This window comes from Lutra lutra, chromosome 1 (genome assembly GCF_902655055.1).
Source record: "Lutra lutra chromosome 1, mLutLut1.2, whole genome shotgun sequence".
Classification (NCBI taxonomy): domain Eukaryota; kingdom Metazoa; phylum Chordata; class Mammalia; order Carnivora; family Mustelidae; genus Lutra; species Lutra lutra.
Window position 1 is genome coordinate 107707352 of NC_062278.1, and position 27396 is coordinate 107734747.

The window sequence follows — 27396 nt, forward strand, 5'->3', positions numbered from 1 at the left end:
GCTTTTCCAATGAATGATGCAATGGAAATCAGGTACTTGAACCTACTTCTTCAGCTTGAATAAACAGTCAAAACCTTTTTTCCCTCCCTTTTATTGCAGGTGTTTGGTCTATGGTCAATGCATTCAAATTTTCCAAGCTTAGAATAAGGTTTCCAAATCACTTACTGGCAGGTAGGTTACCCTTACCGGTTTATTGAGCTAGCTACTTAGGTTTAAAGACAGAAAGAGTTTTAGTATAAAATCTCAGTCAGGCCATAGTCCAAGATCCAACAGGCCAATTTGGTTGACAAGCTCTGTGTTAGGCAGCCTATCTCAATGGCTCAGACCTCTTGGATGTTCAGTGGGTTAAAGGATGGGCCTTGTTCACTTTTGTGGTTCTTTGGCTGATAGTCATTTTTCTTTTTCCTCCAATTCTTCTCTGCCATCCCTACTCACACATCATAAGCAGAAAGGGAACAGATTCTCTATTTTCTACATTCTCTGAAAAAATGAAAAGGAACACTCTCTTACCTTATATGAGTACATAGTCATACACATGCATACATAAGCATATATGCATATGCTTGTGTATATACCTTTTTTCATAGACTCCTAGAGCTCACCATAATAATACTAAACCCTGACAGCATATTAGAATTACCTCAAGAGCTTTTTCAAAAAGACTTGTGCTTGACCCATCCCAGACCAATTATATCACTGAAAGTAGAGCCTGGGCACCTGGAGTCCTTTTAAACTCCCAAGAAGTTTAAAAAGGAAGTCCTTTTTAAATTCCCAAGAAGACAGATTCCGAGATAGAGCCAGGATTGAGAACTCCGTAGAGGTCTTCTAAGCCCTAGCTATTCAAGTCTGAATGGTAGAGCAGCATTGCCCCCTCCTACTGAATCAGCATCTGCATTTTAGTAAGATCCTGAATAGTCTACCTGCACACACCACTTCAGAAGCACTGCTCTGGTGGTTGATCATGAGGCCCCAAGACACTGGTGACTTCAGGGGTCATTCTGTCAACTGAAGACTCAAATGAGACCCTACTACACGCTTTATTTTCATTACATTAGTATTTTTCAGATTTAACCAATAGTTAAATAGTCCTTGAAATGTGTGTTATATAGTCTTTCTCAAGTTTATCACAACTCTCTCTGACTTGCCTCTATTTTTTTAAGCATCAAGTTTAAAAAAAACATTTAAGACTTTCAGAGGCTTCCTCTTCTGCTAGTAGAGGACAAAATGATTAGATGACATGACAAAAAATATTTCAGAAAGACATGGCGGAGCGGTTGCAGAGAAAAAAATGGAAGGCATTTAACCAAATACCGGCACCTCAGCTGTGAATCCTCAGGTTGCAGAAGCTACTGATGCTGACAGGAGCACACACATTGCCTGTAAGCTAGCAAGGCTGTATCTTGTGACAAATCAGAACTCAGCATAGGGAAGACACCTAAGCCTTCATCTTGCTTCTGAAAAAGAACACCTAAAAGGGTGGTTGTTCATAGGCTTGCAAATTTCATAGTTGCCTTTCCTGTGAGAACAGTCCACATCATGGACAAAGGAAATGAACAAAATTCCACAGATCCTTATAAGACAAGGTTTTATAGTCAGGATGGCCAACTAAACGAGGAATCTCATCAATCCTACAGCCTTAGGAACTTGCAGGATTCCCATTTCACCATGTTCCCGGCTCCACATTCCATCTCTGCACCCTGAACAGCTACTTCAAGCCCTCACACCCAACCCCCCAGAATCACATGGGCTCCACAAGAAAAGGTGACTCCCTCACAAACTTGAACCACTCTCCTTGACCCAGTCCTCATACTTTCTTCCATTCTGATTATGCTACTTGTTTGGGGGATGATTTTTGATTCTCCACCCCAATCATGTGGGCTCAGGCTGCTTCAAGCAAACAGCTCTCCCCAGTGACCGTCCTATGACCCTTGTGTCCTGGAATGGTTGACTGACCCTCCAGTCCTGAGAATGGCATCAGGCCATCAGGAATCCACAGGCACTTGCTCCTCCTTGGTTCCCTTGTCCCAATACCTTAAAACTCCTAGCAGTTCCATACTCTAAGTCTGCTGACAGAGCCCTAAGAAAAGGCCTCAGCCCTTGCAGGCTGAGCACTATCCCAGGGCCACTTCCTGCCCCGATATCTTTGCTGGGGTATTTTCCAGCATATTAATACAGCTGCTTAGCTTCTCCATGCAATTAAGGCTTTCATGACTGTGACTCTCTAGAGAGACAGAATGAGTAGTGTTTTGGTTCTCTGCCTGATGAAAGTGATCCACATCCAAGGACACATTCCTTATGTGATCTGCAAGTTTTTCCCAGCTATCTCTGGCAACAACGGACTCAAGAGCAAAAAACACCACTGCTAATAGCAAGGATTACAGAAGAGAGACTCTGCAACTCACAGCAGTCACACTATCAGGGCAAACATCCCTTTGCAAAGACATGGAGAAATTTTCTTCTAGCTCCTTGGCTGCCTGCTCTCATGAAGCCAACTGGAAGCCAGGCCGGGTTTGGGGCAGCACCATGGAAGGAGGCAGCAGCTGTTACAGGATAATTAAAGTCAGGCAAAATGCAGAGGCAGCCAGAAAGCTGATGTGAGGTCAAGCAGGACATGGATCAGCTCAGGCCTATAGTTGCTGTTAGAGACCAATAGACAGGAATGGCTCATCTAAGCACTGTCCAAAGACAAGAAAACTCTAACCGAAAGGTTCTGACAAGTCTTCCTTCATAGAACCACCACGAGAGATCCATTCTCTCACTCTCAAGTGTTTCTACTGAGGTTTCCTTCTGGAAGGTTGAAGAATCCCTGTTTCTTGTTAGATGATTTGACTAACAGGAAATTATTTCCCTGGTTTGTGCCACACTGAATGGATAGATGGGTGGATGTGTGGATGAAGAGAGAGAAGTAGGAACATGTGTATTCCATAGATGGAACAAGTTACAAGAATTTAGTTTAAGGCTGGGATTTACCACCCTCCACAAACTATCTCTGAAGACCACACTGACATTTGACTTTCAAGAATGCCCCCAATGAGGCTAAGGGTGTGATCCTCATGGAGTGGTGCCAACAGCAATAGTAATAACAATAGGGATCATTTTTGTCAGAGAACTGCTGCTATACACCAAGCATTGTGTCATACACTGTATTACACAGAACTCTTGTCTGTTCTGTCCAAAAAACTTTGAGAAGAGTGTTATTTCAGAGAATGGATGTGATAGTTCTTCTGTATTGCATTTCAAGAAGTGTTTATAAACATATGTAATAATGATGGTTATAAAAGTGGTACCTGCGTGGTACAAATAAAACAGTGCTATTTAAGTGAAAAAAAAAATTTTGTTACTTGCTTTCTTCCATTCTGTTTATGCTACTTATTTGGGGGATAATGCTGACGGGAGGACAGACGTTGCCTGTAAACTAGCAAGGCCATATCTTGTGACAAATCAGAACTCAGCATAGGGAAGACACCTAAGCCTTCATCTTGCATCTGAAAAAGAACACCTAAAAGGGAGGTTGTTCATATTGACATAGGTGTGAAAAATGAAACGCCCACATTACACGGAGATCATTTTGAACCCATGACCAGGAATATTCCCGGACCCTTCCAGGGCAGAGAATGAACCAGGAAACATTCTCTTTACATCTGATTTACTATTTCTCTCAAACTTGCTCTTTTAGCTTCTTCAGCTTTACAACAGAAAACACAACTGCCACCACCACCCACATTTATGTACAATTGTCTCATCCCTCATGGCACACAATTACCCAGTCCTTGAAGGGATATGTAAGATGTCATTGGTAAAGGGCTAGAAAATGGGGGCTTTGAAAAAATTGACTGATATGTGGAGGAATTAACATAGTCTCATGGCCTTTGGACTGGAAAACAAATGGTTTTCCATTTGTCTACTGAGAAGTTGAACTGACCTATATTGTCATTCCTCTGTTTAAACTTAATTTCTTATGATTCAGCCTGCTACCTTGTAACAGTGCTACTTCCTGGTAACCTCCTATCCCTTGGAATTAGATTGCCTTTTGTTTTCCAGCATGGATCACAGGTACCTCCATGTCTTAATATACATCAATGATATGTTGGGTGTCAATCTTGACCCTAATTTACTTGAAATCAACTTCTTGCTTTACAGCATTCAGCTTCTCTAAAAGTCTCAGATCCTCCAAGCTTTAGCATAGAGATGGGAGAAGAAAGTTAAGATAGGCCTTGCATTTTATTATGCCTATGAAGTGTTTTAGCACAGTGAGGTATAAGCAAAAGCTCTCCCACCATAATGATCATACCATCATTTGTCAGGCCCTTTCCACGTATCAGAACCTTAAACCTGAACAACTTAACAAAGGTAATTATTCCTTAAATGGAGAAATTAAGATTCAGAGAGGTTAAGTAACTTGCCCAGTATCATTAAGCCAGTAAGTGACAGAGATATAATTCAAAATCAGATGTCTGGCCACATGCTCGTGCATTTCCCACCATAATACATTGATTAAATATTCACTGTCACCTATTGCTATTTGCAATTTGAATTTGGTTGTGGAGGAGGGCATGGAAGTTATAAACATAGGATAGTATCCCAGAATTTCTCATCACTTCTGTGACTCACAGCACCTTATCCAAGTCACCTTGGATCCTCTATCAGTTGGGTGTACACTAAATCTGTTTTCAGCTTTAGGAGGTATTGACGGCTCCAGTAGAGCCCTCTGTCCCTGAGGAGGGAGGTCATTACCTGGGCCTCTGTACTGAAGGATTTGTTACTCAGTCTGGCCATTACAGAGTGGAATGCATAGAAGTATTGCCCTTTATGCCATTCTGATAGGATTTTCTTGGCGAGAGCCTGCTCAAGCCTTAAGTAAGTTTCCTTCTCTATCATCTTCTGGCTGCAGAAAAGAGAAAACTAATTACTGCTAACATCTATCTTCTCCCAACCATGAGGATATTATACCCTTCTTCCCAGGTAGCATGGCAGAGTGGGGCAGTGGCCCACTCAGTTGGACAAAACCCCACCTTGAAGTGACATCCTCCCCTCTGAACAAACTTCAGGACCCCCGTGATTTCACTCTGGACTCTTCTAATTCAGATGTACCTGGTTCCTTCAGAGGATACCTATTCATTGTTGGATGTTTCCCCTATTTATTAAACAGAAAATAATATAAGTAAACAGATAAGATCATTTAAATTTGTAATAAGTGCCATTGATATAAGAAATAAGGTGACTAGATAGAGAATAACAGAGGATTCAGAAGGAGCTCCTTTAGACAGGTGCTCAGGAAAAACCTTCCCAAAGAGGTGATATTAGAGCAAAGACATCAAGGCTGAGAAGGAGTCAGTAAAAGAACATTCTAAGCAGAAGGAACAGGAAGTACAAAGCCCCTGAGGTAAACACAAGACTGGGCCATTCAGGGAAGAGTGACTGCAGCCCAGTGAACAAAGAGAGGATGGTCAATAGGAACTTAAAAAGGAAGACAAAGACCAGATCATAAAGGCTTCTGCAGGTCATGATTAGGAACCTGAATTTTATTTTTATGAAATAGGAAAATAATAGAGGATATAATCAGAGCAGTGATATGACCGGATTTAAATGTTTAAAATTCACTCTGGTGTGGGACACCTGTGTGGCTCAGTTAGTTATGTGTCTGCCTTTGGCTCAGATCATCATCCCAAAGTCCTGGGATCAAGTCCTGCATCAGGCTCTCTATTCAGCGCAGAGCCTGCTTCTCCCTCTGCCTGCCACTCTTGCTGCTTGTGCTCTCTCTCTCTGACAAATAAATAAATAAAATCTTTAAAAAATAATAAAATAAAATAAAATTCACTCTGGTGATGTAGGAAATAGTTTAACAGGGATAGAGGGGAAGATGAGAGACCAGGAAGGAGGGCCTGGACTAGTTCAGGAGAAGTTGATGGTAACTAGGAGGAAGGGATGACAGTAGAGATGGAAAGAAGAGAATTGACTAGGGATATATTCTTCAAATAGAACTGATAAGACTTGGTTATGGGCTGGAAGTAAGCGGCAAAGAAAAGAGGAAAATCCAAAATGACTTTTAAATTTAGGGGTTAAGCAACTGATGCTCTTTATTAATTATGGGAAAGAACCAGAAAAAAACAAATGGTGGAAATGGGGACAGGAAAATCTGCATGTAAAGATGCCTATTAGACTAGCAGGAAGTGGACTTGCCAGTATATTGGGTTCATGATTCTGGGGCTCAGAAAATGTTTGGGCTAAAGGTATACATTTGGTACACATTTGGAAGGCAGCATAAAGTGGATCAAAGCCATACAATGAGAAAGGATAACATATCAAGAAAATGTAGACAACGATGAGGAGAAAATCTAACACAGATCTTGGGCACAAGCTCATTTAGAAGTTGGATGGAAGACAGAAAAGTCCATCTTAATGATACACTGAGCAAGAGGAATGCACTTAGTATAATCAGAAAACCACTTTATTCTTTTTCTCCACAACCTGTTCAAATCATCCCCTCAATGGAACTGATTGTTTCCTGCTCCTTAAATAAAATCAAAGGCAATTTTGTGACTTTTCTAGACATTCTTAAATAATAAAACGTCATCAAGTTACCTCTGGTCAGACACACATACACAAACACACTTTCATTTCAGTATCACAAGTGGCCCAAAGTAGTAACAACTTCCAAATCGATGAGTTGAAGCTTCCCCACCATTCCCCAGCTTGAGTGTGCTCCAACCTGGCTGCCTCTAGTGGGAAAATGGTATAGGTGGCTCTTTATTTTTTTCACTTCAAACCTTCAGCTCCATTTCCCACCTAAAACCTTCAACCTTCCTCAGGGTTGAAACAGACTGGAGAGGGAGAAAAGGTATGGAGCCAGAAAGATCTTAATTGACTTACAAACTAAACAAAGTTACTTAGGTTATTTAGAGCTTATTCTTATTTCATGGGACTATTTTGTGGCTTTTTCAGAGCTCCATTATATCAGGAAATCTTGGAATGAAGTTCCTTTGTTCTAAGTAAATGCCTCTCCCATGGCTGGTCACATTAAATCCTCCCCTCAGTACCCAGAATCTAAGAGTATATCTCCAGGGTTTGTTTATTTTTCCCCAAGCAGCTCTCTTGGGCAGATCCAAGAAAACCTTATACCTGCTTTCTATGCATGTACTATATAAGGTCTATGGGAAGCTCTGAAGCATCATTTGTCCAAAACTCTGGGAAAGCAAACATCCCCAACACAGCATCACCTCTTTACCCTGCCATTGGAGCAGCTAGCCAGCCACAGACTCCAGTCCTCTGTGCCCCCACTCTCCAAGTGCTCCCCAATAAAGCCCCTTTCACTAAACTGATCGAGAAGAAGCAGCACCCCACTGCTTCCCTACTGTGGGAGAAAACTTATATTACAGATCTCTAAAGTAATTTTCTCTCTAATTTCTTAAAAGAGGTTGGTCTCTTCATCCTCTTTTATAAGGATGGATTTTTAATCAACTAACAGACATAAAACCCACTCTTCACCACCTTCTTTGCAAGTCCTAGCTAATCATCTCATTCTTTACTTTGAAATGTTGGAATCATCTGATTGTGTTGGGAAGAAAAACCTGAAGACAAAATAGGATGAGTCCTGTTTTACAATCCTGGTACACAGAAAACCAAGAAGAAACAACAATGGAGAAGAGAAAAACCAAGAGAACATGATGTGGCAGAAGCTAAAGGGTACTCAAATAGACAAATGTTGCTAAAAGGTAGAGTAAGGTGAAGACAAAGAAATGCTCACTGGAATTTGGAGCCTTGTGCGGTTTCATCCCAGTGTAGTGTTGTGGACAAGAGTTAAACTGACACGTTAGATACTTCACCAGAATCTGTTCTCCCTTCCTTCCTTCAGACAGAATCCTATTCCCAACTCCAATGTAAATCCTGATTGGTGCAAGCCAACCACTATAATCTACTTTCCTCTAGCAATATATTTAGGAATCGGAATGTGATATAATTCTAACAGAACGTGACGGGAAGTTTGTTGGAAGATTTCTGTAAAGGTCTCTTTTTCCTTAAAAAGAAGCATAAAGAAAAGACAGCTTCTCTTCTTCCATTGGCTACTGTCATTTCTGCACGTGACACCTAGTTCTGCAGAAACCATCTTGAAACCAGCCTGAGGATAAAGCAATGCCAAAAAGAAGAGCAGACTCAAGAGAATTGCCACAAAGCAGAGCTAGAACTCATACCTGAAGCCTGGTCTATTTGTCGGGTTCTTGTTATTTAAATTCATAAATCCCCAGTTGATTCAGAATATTCTGTTATTTTTTTTAAATATTTTTATTTATTTATTTATTTGACAGAGAGAGAGAGCACAAGTAGGCAGAGATGCAGACAGAGAGAGAGGAGGAAGCAGGCTCCACGCAGAGCAGAGAGCCCGACGTGGGGCTTGATCCCAGGACCCCGAGATCATGACCTGAGCTGAAGGCAGAGGCTTTAACCCACTGAGCCACCCAGGTGCCCCAATTCTGTTATTTTTTTTAAAGACTTCATTTACTTACTTATTTATTTGCGAGAGAGAGAACATCCTGCGGGAGGAGCAGAGGGAGAAAGAAAAGCAGAGCCCTATGACAGGCCCAAGCCCATGATCCCCAAGATCAAGACCTGAGCCAAAATCAAAAGCTGGACATGCAACCAACTGAGCCACCCAGGCATCCCCAGTTTTCTGTTATTTAATGACAAAAGCATCCTAAAGCTAAAGAATAGTCTTTAAGGGAGATAAAGAATTAAAGGCAGAATGTAGGTAATTCTTTTGAGATGTTTTTCTGGGAAGAAAGACAGAGATGGTCTGACATCTGAAGAGGGATGAAGGATCTAGTGTAGGCTTTTTTAAAGATGGGAGACACTATACCCAGTTTGTAAGTAAATGAGGATGATCCAGTGGAAAGGGGAAAGTGCAGAGCTGCAGGTATAAGCACATTCTTGTCACCTCACTTAATGTACACAGCCACTCTTGGAGTCTCCTTCACTGATCTTGCAAATGCCCCAGTAAGGAAGAGCCACCAATTCTCACAGTATTGTTTGCACTATCCAACTACAACTACCTGCGTATTCCCTCCCTGATAACCTGTTGGTAGAATCCCTCCAGCCACCTCTGAGCTGTTTGTTTGTTTGTTTGTTTGTTGTCTGGACAAAAGTCAGTGGCTAATCCCTGCAGGACTGGGCTCTTTGAGAAAACTCTGGGCTCAAGTGAGGCTAGCAAGAGCCCAGCTTTTTAACTCTTGAGGTTATTCTAAAGGAAGGGCCAATTCTCCAGACTTTTACTTCCCATCACAAAGAAACTCAAGAGGCTAAGCTACCCAAGAGCCTACCTTGCAGTTATTTGTTTATCCCCCAAGCTGAGCCTATCCCTAAGCCACACTTCACTAAGGGTTCTAGGCAGAACAACTTAATGAAGCTTGTTGTTACTTAATCCCTCCCTCCTTCACATTCCTACTTTCTGGTTTGTTTGGTTTTTTTTTTTTTAAGATTGTATTTATTTATTTGAGAGTGAGAGAAAGTGAGAGAGATCACAGAGGGAGAGGAAGAAGCAAACTCACTGCTGAGCGGAGAGCCTGATGCAGGGTTTGATCCTAGGACCCTGGGATCATGACCTAAGACACAGGTGGACACTTAACCAACTGAGCCACCCAGGCACTCCAGAACATTTCTACTTTCTAATTATAATTGCACAAAAGGGTATGCACCCATGCCTGCTGGAGAATATAGCCCCTCTCCTCAACTGTGGGAAGCCTGGTCCCCAAGATAGCACTCTCTCCCTTTTCTAGCCACCTGAATCATATGCAAACTAACTCAGACTATAGGGCCTTTCCCCAAGGGAAAAAAATCATTCAGTCCCAGCTGGGGCTTGCACTATATCAGATACCCATTTACTGATCAACTAAATGGTGATCCAAAAGGGCATTGCTATAAAGTATTTCCAGTAAAAGTATAAAAACAATGCAAAGGACCAAGTCAAGAACAACGTTGATTTGCCTTTCTATTGCTTCCTGTCCAGAGTAATGATTTGTTCCGCATTTTACTTCCCCTACTCAGTTAGCAGTAAAACAAGATATGTAGCCTAAAACATTTAATACCCATGCTATGGGGAACCATTAGCTATAGTCATATAGAAACACCTGGTAAAGCCAGACAACTGGGTTTCATTTCCTTATGAAATTTCAACAATTCGTTAACTAAAACATTACAATTGACCAAGATATTTTAAATATCTAAAACTAGCTCCCTCTGTTGATTAAATTCAAATTGATTTACTAGTTCTTATTTTATCACATTTTCTTACTAATTTAATTTTGGCTAAAATACAGACTATGTTTAAGTAAAAAGAAACAAAGCAGCCAAACACTCATTTTTAAAAATCTCCACACTTACCTGTAATCACTAGGAATAAAACTTTCCACTTAGAACAATAACATAAACTAAACCACACTTGAAATTTTTAATGATTTTGGAGTAAAGTATTTTAATACTGAATTTATGTGTTTTCCAGGCTTATTATATTAAAATCTGCACCTGTACATTCTTTAAGAATTAGCTGCCTCATATCGTTTTTCAAAATAAGGCAGTTATTAATTAATTATCTTGTAATGGTCTTCCTTTTGTTGATAAGTCCTTGCAATGACATCAATGATATCTGGTTGTAAGAGACTTCTTTTGGGATTCTTCTCTGAGAATTGCCCTTTCCTATAAGGGTAATTTCCACAGGTATATTCTTATTGATTTCATATTCCTGGCCACATTTGATTGGCCCAAGGATAGATACCTGGCCAAGCTGGGCTGATCAGATTGTCTGTTATGGAAATTTAGAATTGGATATAGCCATTCTATTTAAGCTATATGGATACTAAAGAGAATGGATGAGAGGCTGAGCAGACAAAAAAGCAAAGGAAAGAAGAGAATGAAGCATGCTCTCAGAGAGAACAGAAATAAAAGACCACGAGACCTCACAGAGAGACGTAAAGAGGAAGAAACAACTTGGTTTCTGGTGGCTTTCCAGAATCCAATCTGGTGCCTCATGAGGCTCTCTCTAGACCTTTGGTTCAGTGAAACACGTAGTCTTGTGTCTCTTTTTAGCATATGCAAGTTTGAGGGAGTTTCTGGAACTCAGAATTAAGTCTTCTCTGAAATAACCTCAGAGCCTGCTAAATTATGGAGAACAACTGGCAACAACAATAACACTAAATTTCCACAGTTTATGCTTGCTGAGTTCTTGAATCTGCTCTTGATGTGTTAAGCACCTATATAGACTGAATAATGCTTTCAAATGTTTTGACTACAACATACAGAGTAAAGTCATCAAAATGGTGAAATGAGAGTTTTCTATCATCTTCTCCCTAAAGAACACTGACTCTGACAGTCACCCATGGACAAGAGTGCCTTTGTGGAAGTCCAGGAATCCAATGGAGAAGTTCCAGCACACTGTTGGAGCAAAAAAATATCTGATGTTGGACACACTGGAGAAAAAAAGAGGAAAGAGTTTCTCTTTACCCATGTCACCCCTCCCCCAAGGCAGCACATCTCAGTCCCAAGAATGACCTACTCAGCCCATGATTTCTCCCACAGGAGATAGTGAGAGTGAGTGACTAAGTGTCCAGCATCCCCAGATGTCCATGATGCTGCCAAAGGGACCCACTTTTTTTTCACCCCTCCAGAATACTGAGGAGTACTGCATGACCTGGGAGTCGGGGTGGGGGAGATTGGGTTAGAGAGTGGCTGGAGACCAGCAGACAAGGGCTCTTGAAGAGCATCAAAGGGACAGAGATTTTATTAACTGTGTCATGTATTCCATCAAGAAGACCAAGTAGGAGCTCCTGGGGATGCCCCAAGTGGCCTGCAGGGACCCACAACAAAGCTCAACATGCCCCACCCACATACACCCACATGCTATGGCCAGCTCCTTGTGTGTGTCCTGAGGGGCAGTTAGAGTGAGCTTTTGCAGAAAGCTGGCCAAGCTCTGCAGGATTAGGTGAAAGTAAACTTAAGCATTCAGCACCAACCCAGGGAAAGCAAAGGAGAAGCTGTCAGCACCCAGCCTGGCTTTGTATAAAATCTTAAGAATCCCACCCACTTGCAAGAGGGAAAAATAAATATGAAGCAGGAATCCATAGAAAAGATCTGAGAAAGCCTCAGAATCCTTAAAAGGCCTGACAAAAGGTATTTCTCTCCCAAAGCCATTCAGTAAAGGCTAAAGTGACTGTTTCTTCAGATGTGAAGGCAGTAATGCAAGACTTTGGAAAACATTTTTAAAAATCAAGGAAACATAACACTAGCAAAGAAAAACAGTAAGTTTCCAGGAACTGACCCCAAAGAAATGAAGAACTATGATTTGCCCAATAAAGAATTAAAAGTAGTTGTTTTAAGGAACCTCAGTGAACTAAAGAAAATACAGAAAGACAATTCAACAAAATCAGGAAAACAATACATGAACAAAATGAGAAGTTTAACAAAGATAGAAATCACAGAAAATAACAGGAAATCTAAGAATTAAAGAATTCGTATGAAAGAATACAATGAATGAAATGAAAAACACAATAGAGGGCATCAAGAGCATACTGGATCAAACAAAAAGAATATGTGAAGTAGAAGACAGGTCATTTGAAATTATACAGAGGAGGGGCACTTGGCTGGCACAGTCAGAAGAACATGTGACTCTTGACCTCAGGGTTGTGAGTCAATCCCTATGTTGGGTGTAGTGATTATTTAAAAAAATAAAAACTTAAAAAAAGAAAAGAAACAAATTATTCAGAGGAGAACAAAAGAAAAAAGAATGAAGAATGAAGAAAATCTAATGAAATATGGAACAGCATTAAGAAAAAAATTCTGTGCATTGTCGGAGTCCCAGAAGAAGAAAAGAGGGAGAAAAGGGAAGAAAATTTATTTAAATAACTGACTGAGAACTCACCAAACCTGGGGAGAGATTTAGACATACAAGTTCATGAAAATCATAGGTTCCCAAAATATTTCAATTCAAAAAGATTTTATTCAAGACATATTATAATAAAATATTCTTTTTTTTTTAAAGATTTTATTTATCCATTTGACAGATCACAAGCAGGCAGAGAGGCAGGTGGAGGGCGGGGGGAGCAGATTCCCTGCCTAGCAGAGAGCACGACATGGGGCTCGATCCCAGGACCCTGAGATCATGACCTGAGCCGAAGGCAGAGGCTTAACCCATTGAGCCACCCAGGCACCCCATAATAAAACATTCTAAATTCAGTGACAAAGTGAAAATTTTAAAAGCAGCAAGAGAAAAAAAAAATTCCTCACATACAAGGAAATTCCCATAAGACTATCAATGGATTTATCATAAGAAACTATGAAGTCAAAGAGAAAGTGGGATGATATATTCAAAGTGCTGAAAGGAAAAAAAAAAAAACTGCCAACCAATAATACTTTACGGATCAAAGCTGTCCTTTACAAATGAAGGAGAGAAAAAGATTTCCCCAGACAGGCAAAAGCTGATTGAGTTCATCATCTCTAGAATAGCCTTACAAGAAATGCTGAAAGGAGTTCTTCAGGTTGAAATGAAAGGGCGCTATTAGTAACATGAAAACATACAACAGGCTGGTAAAGGTAAGTATGTAGTCAAATTCCGAATACTCTAATACTATAATATAGTTAAGTGTTAGCCATTGAACTCTAAGTATAAAGGTTAAAGGACCAAAGTATTAAAAATAACTATAATAATTTATCGTATATACAATATAAAAACTTATAAATTGTGACATCAAAAATATAAAATGGGAGAAGTGAAAGAATCAAGTTTTTATATATAATCAAAGTCAAGCTGGTATCAGCTTGAAGTGGTATGTTATAGCTATAAGATGTTCTATTTATAGAATGTTTTATGTAACCCCCATAATAACCACAAAGCAAAAACCTACAGCAGATACACAAAAAATAAACAGGAGGGAATCAAAGCATACCATTATGGAAAACCATCAATTCACAAAAGAGGTAAAAAGGAACAAGTGAACAAAACAGCCAGAAAACAATAATGTGGCATTAGTAAGTCCTTACCTATCAAATTTAAAATAACTAGTTTAAATGTAAATGCATTAAATTCTCCAGTCAAGGGGTGCCTGGGTGGCTCAGTCATTAAGCATCTGCCTTCAGCTCAGGTCATGATCCCAGGGTCCTGGGATTGAGCCCCGCATCCGGCTCCCTGCTTGGCAGGGAGCCTTCTTCTTCCTCTCCCACTCCTCCTGCTTGTGTTCCCTCTCTGGCTGTGTCTCTCTCTATCAAATAAATAAATAAATAAAATCTTTTTAAAAAATAAAAAAAAATTATCTAACCAAAAGGCACATGGAACACCTGGGTGGTTCAGTCAAGCATCCAGCTCTTGATTTCCACTCAGATCATCATCATCTCAGGGTCAAGAGATCAAGCCCCATGTCAGGGCTCTGTGCTGAGTGTGGACCCTGCTCAGGATTCTCTCTCCCTCTCTCTGTCTTCTCCCCCACCCCCAGCTAACATGCTTTATCTCTCTCTTAAAAAACAAGAAAGGGTGCCTGGGTGGCTCAGTCAATTGAGAGTGTGACTCTTGGTGTTTGACTCAGGTCATGGTCTCAGGGTCACAGGATGGAGTGCCACACTGGGCTCCACATTCAGCATGGAGTCTGCTTGGGATCCTCTCTCCCTCTCCCTTTGCCCCTCCCCCATCAAATAAAGAAATAAATCTTTAAGGAAAAAAATGGCACAGAATGGCTGACCAGATTAAAAAAAAAAAAACAAGATCTGACTTAGATGCTGCCCGTGAAAGACTCACATAAGCTTTAACAACACACATAAGCTCAAAGTGAAAGATGGAAAAAGGTTTTCCATGTAAAGAGAAACCAAAAGAGAGCAGAAACCGCTATCCTCAACATCACACAAAACAGACTTTAAGTCAAAAACTATAACAAGAAACAAAGAAAATCATTGTATCAAAAAGTAACAGTTCACCAAAAAGATGTAAAAATTCTAAATGTATAGATAACCTTTTTAAAAAGCCAGAAAAGGACACCTTGGGTGGCTCAGTCAGTTAAGTATCTACCTTTGGCTCAAGTCATGATCCCACGGTCCTGGGATTGAACCCCTCATTGGGCTCCCTGCTCAGCTGGAAATCTGCTTCTCCCTCTCACTCTGCCTGCCATTCCCCCTATTTGTGCTTGCCCTCTCTCTCTCTCTCTCTCTCTCTGTGTCAAATAAATAAATATAATCTTTAAAAAAAGAAAAGAAAAAGAAACATAGGGAAAAATCTCCTTGACATTGGTTTTTGTGATAACTTTTTGGATATGACACCACAAGCAATGAAAACAAAAATAAATGAGTGGGGACTACATAAAATTTAAAGGATTCTGTGTAGTAAAAGGAATAAATGAAATAAGATGGGATCAGGAGGGAGACAAACCATAAGAGACTCTTAATCTCACAAAACAAACTGAGGGTTGCAGGGGGTCCGTGGGGGTAGGAAGAGGGTGGTTGGGTTATGGACATTGGGGAAGGTATGTGCTATGGTGAGTGCTATGAAGTGTGTAAACCTGGCAATTCAAAGACCTGTACCCCTGGGGCTAATAATACATTATATGCTAATAAAAAAATAAAAAATTATATTAAAATAAGAAAAAAAAGATTCTGCATAATAAAAGAAACAATCAACAAAATGAAAAGGCAATGTATAGGAGAAAATATATAAATAACTCATACAACTCAATCTTTAAAAAAAAAAAAAAAATCTGATTTTTAAATGGGCAAAGAACCCAAAGAGACACTTTTCCAAAGAAGACATACAGATAGCCAAGAGGTACAGCCAAAAGATAGATATCACTAATAATCATCAGGGAAATGCAAATCAAAACTACAATGAGATAACATCTCACGCCTGTTAAATGTCCATTATCAAAAAGACAAAACATAACAAGGGTTAGCACCATTATGCACTGCTGGTGGGAATGTAAACTAGGACCATCACTATCAAAGACAGTGTGGAGGTTCCTTTAAAAAATCAAAAATAGTACTACCATATGATCCAGTAATTCCACCTCTGGGTATATATTCAAAAGAAGTGAAATAACTATACTTTTTTTTTTTTTAAAGAGGTTGGGAGAGGAGCAGAGGGAGAGGGAGAGGGAGAGAGAGAATCTTGAGCAGGCTCCACGCCCAGCACAGGGCCCATCATGAGGCTTGATCTCACAATCCGGAGAGCATGACCTGAGCCAAAATCAAGAGTTGGATGCTTAACCAACTGAGCCATCCAGTCACCCCTGAAATCCCTGTCTTAAAGAGATATTTGTGTCCTCATGTTCATTGCAGTTTTATTCATAATAGCCAAGACATGGAAGCATCCTAAATGTCCACTGATGAATGAATGGATAAAGAAAATAGAGACACACACAGAAACACACATAAACACACACATACACACATACAATGGAATATTATTCAACCACAAAGGGGTGCCTGGGTGGCTCAGTCAGTTAAGCATCTGCCTTTGCTCAAGTGATGCCGGGCTCCTGGGATCGAGCCCCCAGAGCAGGGAGCCTATTTCTCCCTCTACCTCCACCCCCACCCATGCTCTAGAACTTGAGCTCTCTCTCTCAAATGATAACTAAAATCTTAAAAAAAAAGGAACTGGAGAAAATCAAAATAAAATTAAAAAGGTAAAGAAAAATAATGTGTAAGGCAAATAAAACAGTAGAATGTAAAACTATAGAAATAAAAAACTATAAAAATCATCATTTGGTTTTATGAAATATTTAGCAAAATTCAAAGTTAGCTGAATTTTATAAGTAAAATCACAAATGAGAAAGAAAACAATTTTTTTTTAACTTAGGAAGAACTGGGAAGCCTGGTTCATCCATTAAGCAGTCAACTCTTGATTTCTGCTCAGGTCATGATCTCAGGGTTCTGAGATTGAGCCCTTTGAGAGGCCCTGTGAGAGGCTCTGCTCTAGGCATGGAACCTGCTTAAAATTCTCTCTCTTTCTCTCCCCTACTCTAAAATAAATTTAATTAATTAAAGAAGACCTTTTACTTATATTCTATTAAATGGAATGTTCAACAGAAAATTTGTAAGTGGGGGCGCCTGGGTGGCTCAGTTGGTTAAGCATATACCTTTGGCTCAGGTCATGATCCCAGGGTCCTAGGATTGAGTCCCACATATCAGGCTCCTTGCTCAGCGGGAAACCTGCTTCCCCCTCTGCCTGTGGCTCCCCCTGCTTGTGCTCACTCTGTCAAATAAATAAATAAAATCTTTAAAAAAAAAAAAGAAAATTTGTAAGTAGTTATACTAGTTTGTATAGTTTCTGATAAGAACTTTTGCTCTAACTTACCTTTGTTTCTCTTTGTATAAAGACTTTGTAAAAGTCTCTTTGTAAAAGACTGCCTTTTTTTTTTTTTTTTTTTTTTTTTGAGACAGACAGTGCATGGGCAAACCTGGTGGTGGGGTAAAGGGAGAGGAAGAAGCAGACTTCCTGCTGAGCAGGGAGCCTGGGCTCCATCCCAGGACCTCAAGATCACAACCTGAGCTGAAGGCAGACACTTAACCAACTGAGACACTCAGGCATCCCTATGTATCATTTCTAAAATATTTTGTATCTTCCATTCTATCTCAGGTTTTCCTCTACCTTCTTGAAAATATGGAGTGTATTTATAAAAGCTGTTTTAATATCTTTGTCTTCTCATTCCATCATGTCTGTCATTTCTGAGACTGTTTCTATTGATTGACCTCTCCCTCACTTATGGATATTTTCCCACTTCTTTGCATACCTGGTAATTTTTTTTTATTATTGGATGCCTGACATTGTGAATTTTATCCCTCTGGTGCTAGATTCCATTGAATTTCCTCAATTAGTTTTGGATTGTGTTCTGGTGTAATCACGTCACTTAGAATCAGTTTGTCCTTTTCAAAGCCTCTTTTGAAGCCAGAGGAGTCTTTAATTTAGTCTACGGCTAATTTAGCCTTACTACTAAGAAAACAGCTCTCTGAGATAACTCCCCGATGCCTTGGAAATTATGAGATCCTTCTACTCTGGCAAGAAATATTCCCAGTTCCATGGAAGCTTCAGGAATTGTTTGATTTACAGCTTCAGGGTGATCCTTTCCATGCCTCAGGAGTTTCCACTTACAAATGTGCAGATCACTCAACCAAAGACTTAAAGGGGTCTCTTTGTAAATATCCAGAGCTCTCTCTTTGTGGTTTCCTCCCCTCCTTTACTCAGCCCCATAAGTTCTAGCTGCACTGACTTCTCAGAACTCCCAATTTATATTTATAGCCTGGAGCATTATTTCCTTTTTCCCTGCACTGAGTCTATCCATGCAGTATACTGACTCAATTGTAAAACTCACCTCATTTGCTTTTCATCTCTCAGGGATCACAGATTTGTTCTACCTGCTGTCCACATTCCAAAAACTATTATATATTTTGTCCAGTATTCTAGCTGTTTAAGGCTGAAGGGTAAATCCAGTCCCTCTTATACTCTATCATGTCTGGAAGCAAAGTCAGCACATTTCTTTCTTTCTTTCTTTTTTGATTTTATTTATTTATTTGAGAAAGAGAGAACAAAGTTGGGGTAGGGGACAGAGGGAAAGGAACAAGCAGGCTCCCGTGCAGGGCTCGATCCCAGAACCCCGGGATCATGACTTGAACAGAGGCAGATGCTTAACCAAATGAACGACCTGGGTGCCCCTAAGTCAGTTCATTTCAATCAAAAACAGAAATCAGACAGAAGTCACCCCTTTTATTTAATTTATGGCAATTGTTATTAGCACAAAAGAAAAAAAGAAAAAATATCAAGGTGACACTATTACGTATTTAGCAAATTCAAACAAACTACTTATATTGTGCCAAGACTATTCCTGGTCTTGCAAGTCTCAGTGTGGTTCTTTGAGAGTTGTAGTTAAGAATAAAATGTTTCAGCCCTCAATAAACAGGAGAGCTTGATGAATCTATGTAAAGAAGCCAGTGAGACAATGATCCACACTTTTCTGCCTATTCCAATCAATGCTTAGTTATGAAGTTACAATCATGCTGCCCTCTTACATTTCATTACCACTAAAGATCCTTTATGTCATATTTTTCTTATTTTTAAATGTATGCTATTTCTGCATGTTCACTATAGAAAAAATTAGAACATACAGGTAAACAAAAATAGAATAAACATTCACCAAAGTTTGCATACAGATTGCAGGAGATAACAATTAAAATACCATATTCCAAAACACTAAAACTCCTTGGTGAATTTTAATAAAATAAAACTAGCAAGAATATGGAGGTACCTGGGTGGCTCACTCAGTTAAGCATCTATCTGCCTTTGGCTCAGGTCATGACCTAGAGTCCTGGGATGGATCTCGAGTTAGGCTCCCTGCTTGGTGGAGTCTGCATTTCCCTCTCCCTCTGCCCCTTTAAAAAAAAAAAAAAAAGGAAAAAAATGACAAATGAAATTGAATCAAGATCCCAGAAATATACTCAAAATATCAGACCACAAGCACCTACAGTACAAAATAAGTAACACATATGAAACATTAAGTAATAAATCTTGGGAAATGGATTAATAATAAGTCTTTAATACCCACAGTTAACTATTTAAAGCTGCAGATGTGTTAAAGAATCAAATATTTTTAAATTTTTATTTTAATGGATGATAGATAAATTTATGACTATTAAAGAAAAATGAAATGCATTTCTATTATAAAATAGATATGTTTTATAGAAAGATATATACAAAAACCTCAGCACAATGAAATGGAATAGGACTCCACCACAAATAACACAGACTGTACAAAAATATATACAAGGCAAATATGATTGAAAAAGCTCATTAAAAGTATAAAGATTTGAGTCTTATATAAAAGAGAAGGTCTCAGGACTCATCACAAATTTAAATATTTTTAAAGTATTGTTATTGACCAGACCTTGGAAATAAATACACCCAGATATTGCATTTGCATTTCAAATTGGTCCAATGTCTCTAAGTACCAACTGGCAAGCTACAAAGCTATTTACACATCTGACCTAATAATTTCACTTCTAGGAATATAGTACTAGGAAATCTGCATTCTGGGCAAAGTTTTTATGGTAGCATGGTCTTGAATAGCTTAGACAAACAAAACTTAGAAAACTTCAAAACCTTTGAGATGCCAAAAACCAGAGCTAAGGAAATAATTACTCTAAGATATTTTAACAGTGGAATAATATACACAATATTAGCAATTTTAACCATCTATTGAGCAATTGCTATGTGCCAGGTACTGTGTTGGTTGTCTTGAGTATTCTATTTTGTATTTGCATTTAATTGCTTAATAGTCTCTACCTTAGGTAGATAGATACAGATGGAGAAATCGAGGTTCAGAGAGATTACGTAATGGTCTCACATTTGCAGTTACTAATAGGAGACGATTCAGATCTGTCTGGCTTCAAAACCTTTCAAAAACTCCTTCCACTTTATCATGGAGTTGCAGGATCCAAATAGGGCAAATCCCAACGTTCACAGAAAAAAATCAGGAAACAAACCTTTGAGGACACAGGATATAGTATTTCAAAACTATATGATCTGTTACTGATCCTTCCAGAAAGATTTGTAATTGTGATTACAATACAAATTTTCAACACTGCACTCTTTAAGAACCATGTTTTAGTTGATGTAATATCATTTTCAGTCAAAAGTTTCATGCACTTGCCTTGGTCCTCCTTCCAAACCCTTTCTCCATACCTTCTTCCTGTCTCAACATGCTTGTTGTCACAAACACTTCCTCTTGTTCCATCAATTCCTGCCAGTCTCCTACCTTCTCTCACCTCTTCCACCCCTCCCCCATGCCTTCCCTGAGAAGAGGCCCATCTCTCTGCTGTGGAAGGGACCAAGCCCCTCTCTCCAGAGTTGGGAAAGAAAATTCTAAACTGTTGAAACAAGTGGTCCTAAAAGCTCATTCCTGAGTGCTAAACAGAGCAGAAAGATTCTGAAGAAGGTGAATCCTGCAACTTCAGGAGACCACTTCCCAGAGAGGAGACTGAAGTCCAAGGAGCAGCCACACCAGGAGTGATCAGAGGAATGATATATAATAAATTTAATTTTTCTCTACTGAAATACAATAAATATGTGGTTTCCAGGAGTTTTATTTTATTTTACAAATTCTGAGATAAATGTAGAAATATCAATATTACCATCATGCTGTCACTAACCTGTACATGTGTTGCTGATTAATGTAATTGCATCACCAATTACAAAGGGGCCCAGGATGCCTTCACTACATGGAAGGCATGAATTTAAAATGCAACTGGTGGGAGAAGAACTCTAGATTTTTAAACAGTGTCATCAGGAAAAGCCTCACATGCAGAATACTTCAGTGATTGATAATGCAAGAGAAAGGAGAGAATCTACCTACATTTACATAGGACTGTTCACAGGACAGAGACAGGACTTGGTGACTTCAAATCTCTGGAAAAGTGCACCTTATAGAGGAGAAATTCACACTCTCTCACACCCCAGAAGAAGCAAAGGGCACCCACATACACACACACACACACACACACAGAGGACAATACTCAAGAGATAGAAACAGGAAATGGCTTTGTCTCCTAACAGTGTCTTTTAACCTTGCCTTTTTACTACCCTAGACAACCAACATCCCAGGATGATCTTGAAGTTTTCCAGGGCCTCCAAAGCTTATAGAATAGCTTCATCTGGGGCCATTAAAGAAACAAAACAAAACAAAAACAGTCCATAGTGAACAACAACAACAACAACAAAACAAAAAGCCTCACATCCGATTCAATACTTCCCATACCTCAGGCCCGATCTGTGGCATATGTAGTCTGCCGTTCCTCTGGCTCCCTCGTCCACCCCTCCTGGCTCCTGCGGGATTGGGTCAGGGGGAAGGGAAAGGTCTTTTAACCTAGGCTGGTACAGTCTGTGATCTCTTGACTATAGGTGGACCGATGTTCAAGGGTTAGGTCTTTTTTCCTTGCCTTTTCTTTCTTTTTTCAGGCCAAGAACAGCGCTGGGCCCCACCTGGCAGGAGGACTCCTCAGTGGAAGCTAGGGGCTCGGCCCACAGCCAAGGGGTAGTGGTGGGTGGCCATCTCCACGTAGGAGGGGCGGCGCTGGGGAGTCCGGCACCCCGGGGCATGCATGCCCTTAGGTCCTCAGAGAAGACTTTCTCAGAGGGCATGTCACTGCCACCGACTGTCCCGACCGGCGGGAAGGCATTCAGAGGCGCCGGGTCATGGGGCGAGGGAGCGGTATGGGCAAGCCTAGGGCCTAGCCCTGTGCTGCCACAGTCTCGTCCACTTGCCTCCCTCGGCCCCTCGAAGTCCCACTGAGCATCCCGTGTCGCCTGGAAGTTCGCTTTTCGGGCAGGAAGAGAACCCAAGCGTACACACACATAGGCCACAGGGTAGCTCTCAAAGATGGCCAAAGCGCCGCGTGGCTGGCTCTGCCCGCCATCATTACTCACGCGGCCGCAGGCAACGCGGCAAGGGCGACACGCGGTGCGCCCGGGAACAGCAGGACCACGAGGCAGCTCCCAGAATATGACCGGTGTGCCACCCTTACCTACTCCACCCGGCTCCTCCGACGCTCCACCACCGCCGCAGCCTCAGCGGGTAGCGGGAAAGCAGAAGCCACGCCTCCGCTCAGCCTCCCTCACCTGGGCGCCCCCTAGGCTTCTAGCGCCAGAGGGCCACCACAGAGGGCCAGGACAGACACGCGCCTGCGCCAAGGCTGCGCGTGCAGCTGCGCAGCCCTCGCCGCCACACACCTCCCGGAGGGCGACGCGCGGTGCGGAGGCCCAGAGAGAGCGCTGCGAACGAGGAGGCCACGGAGGCGGAGCGCGCCCGACTCACCACCCCCACTCGCTGCCTGTACCCGCAGCCCCACCTCCTCCTTCCACAGGCTACCAGCATGGGTAGCATAAGAGAGGAGCGGTGGGCAGAGCGGGAAGAGCAGCACCATTGGCCTGAATGCCGGTGCCAACTGTGGTGTGGCTTAGGCCCAGCAGGGGAGAGTGTCATGACATCCATGAGTACTTTATGAGTACCCTAAATGCTAGGTCTTCAGAAGGGAAGCATTTGTGGGTTCGACAGAGGGCCCCCTGGTACGTTTGTAGTGCATGGTACCCCGATGTGGGTGATGTATTCTCTCACTAATTTATTGTAATCCATCCTCTTGGCTCCTAACCCCTAGAGGGAACCCGCACCTTGTCATACTGCTAGAGTCCTGGCAGATAACCCTGTGGGACAGGATCCCATCAAGGCGCATCCCTTACTGCACAGTCCACTTCACTGAGGAGCTCACATATACTTACCCTACCAAATTGTTGCCCTCTCTCATTGACCCTCCATCAAGCTCTGCTCTAGCCTGCTTTCTTCTTTCAGAATTCTCCAAGCAAGAAGAAAATACCAATGTTTATTTCACTAGGACCAGCCCTAACCCCACCACCACCTTCCACCTCACTTCAGGGTCTGTATTTCAGGCTTCCCCAAAACTCTCCTAGCCCATAGCTCTGTCTCCGTGGAAGCACAGGAGCTGTGATTACTTGTCAGCCCATCACTTAATCACATCACATCCTTATTTCAGATTCTGAAATAAGCCACCTTTGAAATTCTAGTTTCCTATGAGGCTGGAGGTAAATGGCAGGCTGATAGCCAAAGGCCAGCTCTGTCATCTTTTAGGAACCCCTGAAGGTATGTATAATGACATTCTTTAGAAAAGGAGAGGTACTTATCCTTATCACCAGCTTTGAGAATTCAGCCACAATTCTGAGACACTAGAAAAATTCCATTCCATATCCTTTTACATTAACAACAATTCAGTTCTGTTTCTTGACGTAGTTGCTGGTTACTTGGGTGTGTTCACATTGGGAAAAATTCATTGAGCTCTGTGTTTATGCTCTGTGCACTTGTCTTTATGTAGGTTATACTTGTGTAAGAAGTTTACTTACAGGAAACAATTCTGAATCCATTGTGCATTGAATTTTTGGCCAGGTGTTTTGCATATCTTATTTAATCATTTATTATAAAATAAATTTAATATTTATTAAATACCAACTATATGTCAGCATTTTGTTACATTCTTTCTTTAAATTTGTATTGTGATAATGTAACATAAACCCAGAATATGTCCAGTTTAACAAATAGTTATAAAGTAAAAATATAACCATTACCCAAATCAAAACATATATTTGCCAAAGCTCCAGAAGTCCCTCATGACCTCCTGATCATACCCTCCTGCAATATTCTGATCATATGCATTATTTAATTTAATCCTCATAACAATCTTTGGAAATTATAATCAATGACTGCCACCTGAATAACTCCCAAAGCTTACCTAGATCTGGGACACATTTGAGTTTTGATCAGTCAGAGTGCAGAAACCACACAGAGCACCTGAGACTTCAGGAAAAACCCCAAAGAGTTACATCCCACTAACAGGACATCAGTCTGTGAATAAAGGCTACTCTAGACCTATAATAACAAAACTTTAAGATTTTTTTTTTTTTAATTTGTCAGAGAGAGAGGGAGAGAGAGCAAGCACAGGCAGACAGAATGGCAGGCAGAGGCAGAGGGAGAAGCAGGCTCCCTGCCGAGCAAGGAGCCCAATGCGGGACTCGATCCCAGGACGCTGGGATCATGACCTGAGCCGAAGGCAGCTGCTTAACCAACTGAGCCACCCAGGCGTCCCCTATAATAACAAAACTTTAAAATAAGCTTCAAGGGGTGGCTGGGTGGCTTAGTCAGTTGAGCAACCAATTTGATTTCAGCTCTGCTCATGATCACAAGGTAGTGAAATCAGGTCCCACCAGACTTTTTGCTGGGCACAGAGCTTGCTTAAGATTCTGTCTCTCCCTCTCCCTCCGGCCCTCTCTTCCTCCACTCATGCATGAGTTCTCGCTCTCTCTCTCTCAAATAATAAAAATAACAATAGAATAAGCTTCAAAAAAATCAAACTGGGGGCGCCTGGGTGGCTCAGTGGGTTGGGCCGCTGCCTTCGGCTCAGGTCATGATCTCAGAGTCCTGGGATCGAGCCCCGCATCGGGCTCTCTGCTCAGCGGGGAGCCTGCTTCCTCCTCTCTCTCTGCCTGCCTCTCTGCCTGCTTGTGATCTCTCTCTGTCAAATAAATAAATAAAATCTTTAAAAAAAAATCAAACTGATCTTCTATTAATTCAACTCCTGCTAGAACAAAGGTCAACATTCTTTAAAGGAAGAAAGGAAACTCCTGTGCTCAACAAAAGTCAAAATACCCAACATCCAATCATATATTACAAGATAGGCAAAGAAACCAATAAAAGAAAATTAAACCATGGGCCATCTGGCTGACTTAGTCAGTAGAGTGGGTGAGTTTTGATCTCACGGTTGTAGGTTCAAGACCCACGTTAGGTGAGAGATTACTTAAAACAAATAAAATCTTTAAAAAACAAAATTGAACCATGACAAGAAGAAAAATCAGTTAAAAACAATTTAGAAATAACAATGGTAATGGAATTAACCAAAAATGTATGCTAAAACAGCCAATATAGAGGCACCTGGGTGGCACAGTGGGTTAAGCCTCTGCCTTTGGCTCAGGTCATGATCTCAGGGTCTTGGGATGGAGACCCACATCGGGCTCTCTGCTCAGCGGAGTCCCTGCTTCCCATCCCCTCTCTCTCTGCCTGCCTCTCTGCCTACTTGTGATCCCTGTCTGTCAAATAAATAAGTAAAATCTTTTTAAAAAATAAATAAATAAAATAAATTTTTAAATGACCATTAAAGTATTTAAAAGAAGAATGAACATGATACAGAGAGAAATGGAATATATAAACAAAACCAGATGGAAATTCTAGAGATAAAAAACACAATGTCTGAAAGAAAATTTAATAAACATCCGAAAGGGATTAACAAAAAGGGGCACCTGGGGTCCTCCGTCTGTTAAGCATCCAATGTTTGATTTCAGCTCAGGTCATGATCTTAGGGTTGTGAGATCCAGCCTTGAGTAGGTCTCCCCACTCAGCAAGGAGTCTGCTTGAGATTCTGCCTCTCTCTCTACCCTCCTTCCCCTGCTTGCTCTCTCCAAAATAAATAAATAAATGTTTTTTTTTTTTTTAAAAAGGATTAGGTGGTATGGAAAAAAAGATCAGTGACCTTGGAGACATAATAATGAAAGCTGTCTAAACTACAGCACACAGAGAGAAAAAGGCTAGAAAAAACTGAACAGAGCCTCAGTGACCTATTGTAGCAAGTAGTCTAACATAAATATAATAGTAGTACAAGAGGAAAAAGTGGGGGAGTGACAGAAAAAATATTAAATGGAAAAGTTGCTGAAATTTTCCAAATTTAATGAAAACTCTAAACCCATAGATCCAAGAATCCCAACAAACCCCCATGCAGGATAAATGCACACACACAGATGCCCCCCACACACACATCTAAAAAAAAAAAATAAAAAGCAAGGCATATCATAATCAAGTTAATGAAAAAAGAAGAGAAGAAGAGAATATTAATAGTAGACGAAGAGGGGCACCTGGTTGGCTCAGTCAGTGGAGAATGAGACTCTTGATCTCAGGTTTGTGAGTTCAAGCCCCACATTAGGTGTAGCACTTATATAAATGAATGAATGAATGAAAAAATAGATATTCTTTAGGCAAAAGGAAATTATATCATATGGAAACTCGGATTGACATAAAGAATGAAGAGTGCCAATAATGGTAAATATGTAAATACAAAAGACTTTTTTCTCTCATGTTTTCTTATAAAAGATAAATAACTATTTAAAGCAAAAATCCACAAGTTATTGCAGACTTTATAATATATGTAGAAGTACAGTGTATGACAACAGTAGCACAAATGACAAAAGGGGGGAATGGAAGTATACTCTTTTAAGTTTCTTACATTATACATGGAGCAGTACAATATTAATTGAAAATAGACTGTTCTAAATCAGAGATGGATATTATATATCTTATAGCAACCACTAAAAAATAAGCCAAAGAAAAGAGATATAGAGAGTAAGCTTATTGTGGAAATAAAATACTCAATTAATCCAAAAGGAAACAGGAAAAGACGGGGAAATGAGCAAAGAAAATGGGACAAACAGGAAATGAATGGCATATTGGTAGATTAAAACACAACTGTATCAAATATTACATTAAACGCAAATTATCTACCACTGTACTTAAAGGAATAGAGATTATCACACTGATAAAAAAGCAAGACTCAACTCTCAACTATATGCTGCCTATAAGAAACTGACTTTAAATATAAGGATACAAGGATGTCTGGCTGCCTCAATCGGTGGAGCATGCAACTTCTGATCTCTGGGTTGTGAGTTCAAGCCCATTGGGTATAGAGATTACTTCAAAACAAAATCTTTAAAAAAAAATAAATAAATAGGGATGCCTGGGTGGCTCACTCCGTTAAGCATCTGCCTTTGGCTCAGGTCACGATGCC